Genomic DNA, 11,460 nt, shown 5'->3' with positions numbered 1-11,460 from the left:
AACTCCAGAATCTGTTTTTGAGCTTTAAATATCAAACGTTAGAATTTTTTTTAAAGTGAAAGGGTTAAGGTGCAGCCTGTCAAGTCCAGGTGCATAAATGAAAGATGAACCTGACAAGAGGTCAAAATGCAACCATTTGATCTGATCAGATCACTAAATTTGTTAGCATGAATGGTTACAGCATCCTTCCTGTGAAGGTCATTGAGAAGAATAGATGAAACTTAGGCTACAGTGGGATTTGAATGGTGTCGATTTTTCAAAAAATCTAATTAGCTCTATCTGAGAACTTGCAGGTGTTTTTCAGCCATTCACTTCCAGTACACACTCAGTCAGGGTGTGAAGAATTGCCTTGGGAATATATTGCACAAAGACAGTAATGGGAAGACTGAGAAAGGTTAGTCACAGAATGGGCTTTAATTGTTAAAGTACTCCGGATGCTTGGGATGATCAATCAGGGATTAAAAGGCACAGATGGCCTTGGTGGCCCTGAGGTGTGCACACATCACATATAGCTGCTCTGAATTGGCATTGCAGAACTGCCATCACCAGGAGTTATTGTGACTAAAGATTCTAAAAGGAGTCAGGGGGCATGATTTTTACCTGGAGCCGGGAACAGAGTGGAGGTTAGACTTTCATGTGGGAAATCCAGAAGTCAAACGACTGCGTCGGAATCTGTGATTGCAACTTAACTGAAGGCAATTATTTTTGCTTCCAGGTTGTGCATTTCCAAGCTGTGCAGCGGGTGTAATGCACATCCGCATGACGCGATCTAAAGTGCACTATTTAAAGGACCAATGCAAAAATGGATTTTGGAGGAGAACGGAGGAAAAAAAGCTATGGATTCAAAGAGAGCAAGGAAAACACCCAGGTTCATGGATGCTTCACTTGAAGTACTGCTGGGTGCAGTGAGAACCAAGAGGGAGATAATTTACCCAAGTGATGGGAGAAAGAAACTTGGTTCAACTACCAAGAAAGCCTGGCTTGAGGTGGCAGAAAAGGTAAACGGGAGAAGCACAGTGCCCAGGTCTTGGCTGCAAAGCAGGAAGTGGTTTAATGACCAAACCAGGTCAGGAAAAATGAGTACAGCTGCTGATTTACCTAGATTCACCCACCTCACCTCCCCATTTATCCACCCACCACTGCCTCCTCCTCCTCCTCCTCATTGTCTTTCTCTTCTTCAATGTTGTTGACATCAAAGGATGACTGATGAGCGCCTTCATCCTCCTCCACCTCTAAACCTCTCTGCTGTGCTATGTTGTACAGGACACAGCACACCATGATTATTCTGGAGACCCTTGCTGGTGAGTACTGAAGGGCACCTCCAGACCTATCCAGGTACCTGAAGTGCATCTTCAACATGCCTATGGCTTGCTCAATGACACACCTGGTGGTCATGTGGCTCTGGTTGTATTGCTCTTATGCCTCATTGGTGGGGTTCCTCACAGGTGTCATAAGCCAAGTTTGCAGGGAGTATCCCTTGTCTGCAACAAGCCAACCCTGAAGTCTGTCTCCTGTTTGGAAGAGGTCTGGAGTGTTGGACTGGCACAGAATGAACGCATCATGACAGCTGCCAGGGAATCTGGCGCACACCTGCATAAATCGCTTCTTGTGGTCGCACACCAACCGTGCATTAATGCAGTGATATCCTTTTCAGTTGATGAAGACTCCTGGCTCAAGTGGTGGTTCTCGGATTGCCACTTGTGTGCAATTGATTGCGCCCTGCATCTGTGGGAAGTCAGCCAGAGAGATGAAACCCGCTGCCCGCTCATTCTGGCTATTGTCGTCGAGGGGGAAGTTCATATAATCAGACGCCCTGGCAAACAACCCATCCATCAATTGCCTTATACATTAACATGCAGATGACTGACACACCCTGGAGATTTCACCAGTGGTGCCATGGAAGGATTCACAAGCAAAGAAATTCAAGGCAGTTAGTTGTGCATCTCTCTCTAATGCACCTGCAGATCCCAAAACAGCATGAAATGGCTGCCATGGATGGTCATTTTCCTCCTCCTCCTCCTCAGATGTCCTCTCGAATACATTCATTGCACGCCCCATCCTGATCTTGTCAGTTTGAAAGACCCCAAAGTTTTGCTAAAGCGGTCGGCCGCAACGCAAGAACGGTCGGCCGCAACGCAAGAACGGTCGGCCGCAACGCAAGAACGGTCGGCCGCAACGCAAGAACGGTCGGCCGCAACGCAAGAACGGTCGGCCGCAACGCAAGAACGGTCGGCCGCAACGCAAGAACGGTCGGCCGCAACGCAAGAACGGTCGGCCGCAACGCAAGAACGGTCGGCCGCAACGCAAGAACGGTCGGCCGCAACGCAAGAACGGTCGGCCGCAACGCAAGAACGGTCGGCCGCAACGCAAGAACGGTCGGCCGCAACGCAAGAACGGTCGGCCGCAACGCAAGAACGGTCGGCCGCAACGCAAGAACGGTCGGCCGCAACGCAAGAACGGTCGGCCGCAACGCAAGAACGGTCGGCCGCAACGCAAGAACGGTCGGCCGCAACGCAAGAACGGTCGGCCGCAACGCAAGAACGGTCGGCCGCAACGCAAGAACGGTCGGCCGCAACGCAAGAACGGTCGGCCGCAACGCAAGAACGGTCGGCCGCAACGCAAGAACGGTCGGCCGCAACGCAAGAACGGTCGGCCGCAACGCAAGAACGGTCGGCCGCAACGCAAGAACGGTCGGCCGCAACGCAAGAACGGTCGGCCGCAACGCAAGAACGGTCGGCCGCAACGCAAGAACGGTCGGCCGCAACGCAAGAACGGTCGGCCGCAACGCAAGAACGGTCGGCCGCAACGCAAGAACGGTCGGCCGCAACGCAAGAACGGTCGGCCGCAACGCAAGAACGGTCGGCCGCAACGCAAGAACGGTCGGCCGCAACGCAAGAACGGTCGGCCGCAACGCAAGAACGGTCGGCCGCAACGCAAGAACGGTCGGCCGCAACGCAAGAACGGTCGGCCGCAACGCAAGAACGGTCGGCCGCAACGCAAGAACGGTCGGCCGCAACGCAAGAACGGTCGGCCGCAACGCAAGAACGGTCGGCCGCAACGCAAGAACGGTCGGCCGCAACGCAAGAACGGTCGGCCGCAACGCAAGAACGGTCGGCCGCAACGCAAGAACGGTCGGCCGCAACGCAAGAACGGTCGGCCGCAACGCAAGAACGGTCGGCCGCAACGCAAGAACGGTCGGCCGCAACGCAAGAACGGTCGGCCGCAACGCAAGAACGGTCGGCCGCAACGCAAGAACGGTCGGCCGCAACGCAAGAACGGTCGGCCGCAACGCAAGAACGGTCGGCCGCAACGCAAGAACGGTCGGCCGCAACGCAAGAACGGTCGGCCGCAACGCAAGAACGGTCGGCCGCAACGCAAGAACGGTCGGCCGCAACGCAAGAACGGTCGGCCGCAACGCAAGAACGGTCGGCCGCAACGCAAGAACGGTCGGCCGCAACGCAAGAACGGTCGGCCGCAACGCAAGAACGGTCGGCCGCAACGCAAGAACGGTCGGCCGCAACGCAAGAACGGTCGGCCGCAACGCAAGAACGGTCGGCCGCAACGCAAGAACGGTCGGCCGCAACGCAAGAACGGTCGGCCGCAACGCAAGAACGGTCGGCCGCAACGCAAGAACGGTCGGCCGCAACGCAAGAACGGTCGGCCGCAACGCAAGAACGGTCGGCCGCAACGCAAGAACGGTCGGCCGCAACGCAAGAACGGTCGGCCGCAACGCAAGAACGGTCGGCCGCAACGCAAGAACGGTCGGCCGCAACGCAAGAACGGTCGGCCGCAACGCAAGAACGGTCGGCCGCAACGCAAGAACGGTCGGCCGCAACGCAAGAACGGTCGGCCGCAACGCAAGAACGGTCGGCCGCAACGCAAGAACGGTCGGCCGCAACGCAAGAACGGTCGGCCGCAACGCAAGAACGGTCGGCCGCAACGCAAGAACGGTCGGCCGCAACGCAAGAACGGTCGGCCGCAACGCAAGAACGGTCGGCCGCAACGCAAGAACGGTCGGCCGCAACGCAAGAACGGTCGGCCGCAACGCAAGAACGGTCGGCCGCAACGCAAGAACGGTCGGCCGCAACGCAAGAACGGTCGGCCGCAACGCAAGAACGGTCGGCCGCAACGCAAGAACGGTCGGCCGCAACGCAAGAACGGTCGGCCGCAACGCAAGAACGGTCGGCCGCAACGCAAGAACGGTCGGCCGCAACGCAAGAACGGTCGGCCGCAACGCAAGAACGGTCGGCCGCAACGCAAGAACGGTCGGCCGCAACGCAAGAACGGTCGGCCGCAACGCAAGAACGGTCGGCCGCAACGCAAGAACGGTCGGCCGCAACGCAAGAACGGTCGGCCGCAACGCAAGAACGGTCGGCCGCAACGCAAGAACGGTCGGCCGCAACGCAAGAACGGTCGGCCGCAACGCAAGAACGGTCGGCCGCAACGCAAGAACGGTCGGCCGCAACGCAAGAACGGTCGGCCGCAACGCAAGAACGGTCGGCCGCAACGCAAGAACGGTCGGCCGCAACGCAAGAACGGTCGGCCGCAACGCAAGAACGGTCGGCCGCAACGCAAGAACGGTCGGCCGCAACGCAAGAACGGTCGGCCGCAACGCAAGAACGGTCGGCCGCAACGCAAGAACGGTCGGCCGCAACGCAAGAACGGTCGGCCGCAACGCAAGAACGGTCGGCCGCAACGCAAGAACGGTCGGCCGCAACGCAAGAACGGTCGGCCGCAACGCAAGAACGGTCGGCCGCAACGCAAGAACGGTCGGCCGCAACGCAAGAACGGTCGGCCGCAACGCAAGAACGGTCGGCCGCAACGCAAGAACGGTCGGCCGCAACGCAAGAACGGTCGGCCGCAACGCAAGAACGGTCGGCCGCAACGCAAGAACGGTCGGCCGCAACGCAAGAACGGTCGGCCGCAACGCAAGAACGGTCGGCCGCAACGCAAGAACGGTCGGCCGCAACGCAAGAACGGTCGGCCGCAACGCAAGAACGGTCGGCCGCAACGCAAGAACGGTCGGCCGCAACGCAAGAACGGTCGGCCGCAACGCAAGAACGGTCGGCCGCAACGCAAGAACGGTCGGCCGCAACGCAAGAACGGTCGGCCGCAACGCAAGAACGGTCGGCCGCAACGCAAGAACGGTCGGCCGCAACGCAAGAACGGTCGGCCGCAACGCAAGAACGGTCGGCCGCAACGCAAGAACGGTCGGCCGCAACGCAAGAACGGTCGGCCGCAACGCAAGAACGGTCGGCCGCAACGCAAGAACGGTCGGCCGCAACGCAAGAACGGTCGGCCGCAACGCAAGAACGGTCGGCCGCAACGCAAGAACGGTCGGCCGCAACGCAAGAACGGTCGGCCGCAACGCAAGAACGGTCGGCCGCAACGCAAGAACGGTCGGCCGCAACGCAAGAACGGTCGGCCGCAACGCAAGAACGGTCGGCCGCAACGCAAGAACGGTCGGCCGCAACGCAAGAACGGTCGGCCGCAACGCAAGAACGGTCGGCCGCAACGCAAGAACGGTCGGCCGCAACGCAAGAACGGTCGGCCGCAACGCAAGAACGGTCGGCCGCAACGCAAGAACGGTCGGCCGCAACGCAAGAACGGTCGGCCGCAACGCAAGAACGGTCGGCCGCAACGCAAGAACGGTCGGCCGCAACGCAAGAACGGTCGGCCGCAACGCAAGAACGGTCGGCCGCAACGCAAGAACGGTCGGCCGCAACGCAAGAACGGTCGGCCGCAACGCAAGAACGGTCGGCCGCAACGCAAGAACGGTCGGCCGCAACGCAAGAACGGTCGGCCGCAACGCAAGAACGGTCGGCCGCAACGCAAGAACGGTCGGCCGCAACGCAAGAACGGTCGGCCGCAACGCAAGAACGGTCGGCCGCAACGCAAGAACGGTCGGCCGCAACGCAAGAACGGTCGGCCGCAACGCAAGAACGGTCGGCCGCAACGCAAGAACGGTCGGCCGCAACGCAAGAACGGTCGGCCGCAACGCAAGAACGGTCGGCCGCAACGCAAGAACGGTCGGCCGCAACGCAAGAACGGTCGGCCGCAACGCAAGAACGGTCGGCCGCAACGCAAGAACGGTCGGCCGCAACGCAAGAACGGTCGGCCGCAACGCAAGAACGGTCGGCCGCAACGCAAGAACGGTCGGCCGCAACGCAAGAACGGTCGGCCGCAACGCAAGAACGGTCGGCCGCAACGCAAGAACGGTCGGCCGCAACGCAAGAACGGTCGGCCGCAACGCAAGAACGGTCGGCCGCAACGCAAGAACGGTCGGCCGCAACGCAAGAACGGTCGGCCGCAACGCAAGAACGGTCGGCCGCAACGCAAGAACGGTCGGCCGCAACGCAAGAACGGTCGGCCGCAACGCAAGAACGGTCGGCCGCAACGCAAGAACGGTCGGCCGCAACGCAAGAACGGTCGGCCGCAACGCAAGAACGGTCGGCCGCAACGCAAGAACGGTCGGCCGCAACGCAAGAACGGTCGGCCGCAACGCAAGAACGGTCGGCCGCAACGCAAGAACGGTCGGCCGCAACGCAAGAACGGTCGGCCGCAACGCAAGAACGGTCGGCCGCAACGCAAGAACGGTCGGCCGCAACGCAAGAACGGTCGGCCGCAACGCAAGAACGGTCGGCCGCAACGCAAGAACGGTCGGCCGCAACGCAAGAACGGTCGGCCGCAACGCAAGAACGGTCGGCCGCAACGCAAGAACGGTCGGCCGCAACGCAAGAACGGTCGGCCGCAACGCAAGAACGGTCGGCCGCAACGCAAGAACGGTCGGCCGCAACGCAAGAACGGTCGGCCGCAACGCAAGAACGGTCGGCCGCAACGCAAGAACGGTCGGCCGCAACGCAAGAACGGTCGGCCGCAACGCAAGAACGGTCGGCCGCAACGCAAGAACGGTCGGCCGCAACGCAAGAACGGTCGGCCGCAACGCAAGAACGGTCGGCCGCAACGCAAGAACGGTCGGCCGCAACGCAAGAACGGTCGGCCGCAACGCAAGAACGGTCGGCCGCAACGCAAGAACGGTCGGCCGCAACGCAAGAACGGTCGGCCGCAACGCAAGAACGGTCGGCCGCAACGCAAGAACGGTCGGCCGCAACGCAAGAACGGTCGGCCGCAACGCAAGAACGGTCGGCCGCAACGCAAGAACGGTCGGCCGCAACGCAAGAACGGTCGGCCGCAACGCAAGAACGGTCGGCCGCAACGCAAGAACGGTCGGCCGCAACGCAAGAACGGTCGGCCGCAACGCAAGAACGGTCGGCCGCAACGCAAGAACGGTCGGCCGCAACGCAAGAACGGTCGGCCGCAACGCAAGAACGGTCGGCCGCAACGCAAGAACGGTCGGCCGCAACGCAAGAACGGTCGGCCGCAACGCAAGAACGGTCGGCCGCAACGCAAGAACGGTCGGCCGCAACGCAAGAACGGTCGGCCGCAACGCAAGAACGGTCGGCCGCAACGCAAGAACGGTCGGCCGCAACGCAAGAACGGTCGGCCGCAACGCAAGAACGGTCGGCCGCAACGCAAGAACGGTCGGCCGCAACGCAAGAACGGTCGGCCGCAACGCAAGAACGGTCGGCCGCAACGCAAGAACGGTCGGCCGCAACGCAAGAACGGTCGGCCGCAACGCAAGAACGGTCGGCCGCAACGCAAGAACGGTCGGCCGCAACGCAAGAACGGTCGGCCGCAACGCAAGAACGGTCGGCCGCAACGCAAGAACGGTCGGCCGCAACGCAAGAACGGTCGGCCGCAACGCAAGAACGGTCGGCCGCAACGCAAGAACGGTCGGCCGCAACGCAAGAACGGTCGGCCGCAACGCAAGAACGGTCGGCCGCAACGCAAGAACGGTCGGCCGCAACGCAAGAACGGTCGGCCGCAACGCAAGAACGGTCGGCCGCAACGCAAGAACGGTCGGCCGCAACGCAAGAACGGTCGGCCGCAACGCAAGAACGGTCGGCCGCAACGCAAGAACGGTCGGCCGCAACGCAAGAACGGTCGGCCGCAACGCAAGAACGGTCGGCCGCAACGCAAGAACGGTCGGCCGCAACGCAAGAACGGTCGGCCGCAACGCAAGAACGGTCGGCCGCAACGCAAGAACGGTCGGCCGCAACGCAAGAACGGTCGGCCGCAACGCAAGAACGGTCGGCCGCAACGCAAGAACGGTCGGCCGCAACGCAAGAACGGTCGGCCGCAACGCAAGAACGGTCGGCCGCAACGCAAGAACGGTCGGCCGCAACGCAAGAACGGTCGGCCGCAACGCAAGAACGGTCGGCCGCAACGCAAGAACGGTCGGCCGCAACGCAAGAACGGTCGGCCGCAACGCAAGAACGGTCGGCCGCAACGCAAGAACGGTCGGCCGCAACGCAAGAACGGTCGGCCGCAACGCAAGAACGGTCGGCCGCAACGCAAGAACGGTCGGCCGCAACGCAAGAACGGTCGGCCGCAACGCAAGAACGGTCGGCCGCAACGCAAGAACGGTCGGCCGCAACGCAAGAACGGTCGGCCGCAACGCAAGAACGGTCGGCCGCAACGCAAGAACGGTCGGCCGCAACGCAAGAACGGTCGGCCGCAACGCAAGAACGGTCGGCCGCAACGCAAGAACGGTCGGCCGCAACGCAAGAACGGTCGGCCGCAACGCAAGAACGGTCGGCCGCAACGCAAGAACGGTCGGCCGCAACGCAAGAACGGTCGGCCGCAACGCAAGAACGGTCGGCCGCAACGCAAGAACGGTCGGCCGCAACGCAAGAACGGTCGGCCGCAACGCAAGAACGGTCGGCCGCAACGCAAGAACGGTCGGCCGCAACGCAAGAACGGTCGGCCGCAACGCAAGAACGGTCGGCCGCAACGCAAGAACGGTCGGCCGCAACGCAAGAACGGTCGGCCGCAACGCAAGAACGGTCGGCCGCAACGCAAGAACGGTCGGCCGCAACGCAAGAACGGTCGGCCGCAACGCAAGAACGGTCGGCCGCAACGCAAGAACGGTCGGCCGCAACGCAAGAACGGTCGGCCGCAACGCAAGAACGGTCGGCCGCAACGCAAGAACGGTCGGCCGCAACGCAAGAACGGTCGGCCGCAACGCAAGAACGGTCGGCCGCAACGCAAGAACGGTCGGCCGCAACGCAAGAACGGTCGGCCGCAACGCAAGAACGGTCGGCCGCAACGCAAGAACGGTCGGCCGCAACGCAAGAACGGTCGGCCGCAACGCAAGAACGGTCGGCCGCAACGCAAGAACGGTCGGCCGCAACGCAAGAACGGTCGGCCGCAACGCAAGAACGGTCGGCCGCAACGCAAGAACGGTCGGCCGCAACGCAAGAACGGTCGGCCGCAACGCAAGAACGGTCGGCCGCAACGCAAGAACGGTCGGCCGCAACGCAAGAACGGTCGGCCGCAACGCAAGAACGGTCGGCCGCAACGCAAGAACGGTCGGCCGCAACGCAAGAACGGTCGGCCGCAACGCAAGAACGGTCGGCCGCAACGCAAGAACGGTCGGCCGCAACGCAAGAACGGTCGGCCGCAACGCAAGAACGGTCGGCCGCAACGCAAGAACGGTCGGCCGCAACGCAAGAACGGTCGGCCGCAACGCAAGAACGGTCGGCCGCAACGCAAGAACGGTCGGCCGCAACGCAAGAACGGTCGGCCGCAACGCAAGAACGGTCGGCCGCAACGCAAGAACGGTCGGCCGCAACGCAAGAACGGTCGGCCGCAACGCAAGAACGGTCGGCCGCAACGCAAGAACGGTCGGCCGCAACGCAAGAACGGTCGGCCGCAACGCAAGAACGGTCGGCCGCAACGCAAGAACGGTCGGCCGCAACGCAAGAACGGTCGGCCGCAACGCAAGAACGGTCGGCCGCAACGCAAGAACGGTCGGCCGCAACGCAAGAACGGTCGGCCGCAACGCAAGAACGGTCGGCCGCAACGCAAGAACGGTCGGCCGCAACGCAAGAACGGTCGGCCGCAACGCAAGAACGGTCGGCCGCAACGCAAGAACGGTCGGCCGCAACGCAAGAACGGTCGGCCGCAACGCAAGAACGGTCGGCCGCAACGCAAGAACGGTCGGCCGCAACGCAAGAACGGTCGGCCGCAACGCAAGAACGGTCGGCCGCAACGCAAGAACGGTCGGCCGCAACGCAAGAACGGTCGGCCGCAACGCAAGAACGGTCGGCCGCAACGCAAGAACGGTCGGCCGCAACGCAAGAACGGTCGGCCGCAACGCAAGAACGGTCGGCCGCAACGCAAGAACGGTCGGCCGCAACGCAAGAACGGTCGGCCGCAACGCAAGAACGGTCGGCCGCAACGCAAGAACGGTCGGCCGCAACGCAAGAACGGTCGGCCGCAACGCAAGAACGGTCGGCCGCAACGCAAGAACGGTCGGCCGCAACGCAAGAACGGTCGGCCGCAACGCAAGAACGGTCGGCCGCAACGCAAGAACGGTCGGCCGCAACGCAAGAACGGTCGGCCGCAACGCAAGAACGGTCGGCCGCAACGCAAGAACGGTCGGCCGCAACGCAAGAACGGTCGGCCGCAACGCAAGAACGGTCGGCCGCAACGCAAGAACGGTCGGCCGCAACGCAAGAACGGTCGGCCGCAACGCAAGAACGGTCGGCCGCAACGCAAGAACGGTCGGCCGCAACGCAAGAACGGTCGGCCGCAACGCAAGAACGGTCGGCCGCAACGCAAGAACGGTCGGCCGCAACGCAAGAACGGTCGGCCGCAACGCAAGAACGGTCGGCCGCAACGCAAGAACGGTCGGCCGCAACGCAAGAACGGTCGGCCGCAACGCAAGAACGGTCGGCCGCAACGCAAGAACGGTCGGCCGCAACGCAAGAACGGTCGGCCGCAACGCAAGAACGGTCGGCCGCAACGCAAGAACGGTCGGCCGAATTGTGGCTGAAACTCACATCTGTTTCAATGGAGAGATTCAGAAGCCCCGGGAAACCTTTGCTGGAGACTTTAAATTGGTATCAGTTTCAGAATCAATTTAAAAAAAACTTACCTCAAGTATATCATAGAAGTTACAACATGGAAACAGGCCCTTCGGCCCAACATGTCCATGTCGCCCAGTTTATACCACGAAGCTAGTCCCAATTGCCTGCACTTGGCCCATATCCCTCGATACCCATCTTCCCCATGTAACTGTCCAAATGCTTTTTAAAAGACAAAATTGTACCCGCCTCTACTACTGCCTCTGGCAGCTCGTTCCAGACACTCACCACCCTTTGAGTGAAAAAATTGCCCCTCTGGATCCTTTTGTATCTCTCCCCTCTCACCTTAAATCTGTGCCCCCTCGTTATAGACTCCCCTATAGAATCATATCAACTGGGTAAATTGCCCTGCTAATGATCCGCCCACCAGCAACAACTGAGGACGCGTGGTATGTGAATCAGCTGTGCGCAAGCATCCAAACACGCCCACGTTAGACCCAGAATTGGGCGCGTTGGAGCGGGGTTGCGG

Source organism: Heptranchias perlo, chromosome 6 (assembly GCF_035084215.1).
Source record: "Heptranchias perlo isolate sHepPer1 chromosome 6, sHepPer1.hap1, whole genome shotgun sequence".
In the NCBI taxonomy this organism is placed as follows: domain Eukaryota; kingdom Metazoa; phylum Chordata; class Chondrichthyes; order Hexanchiformes; family Hexanchidae; genus Heptranchias; species Heptranchias perlo.
This window is presented reverse-complemented; position numbering follows the sequence as displayed.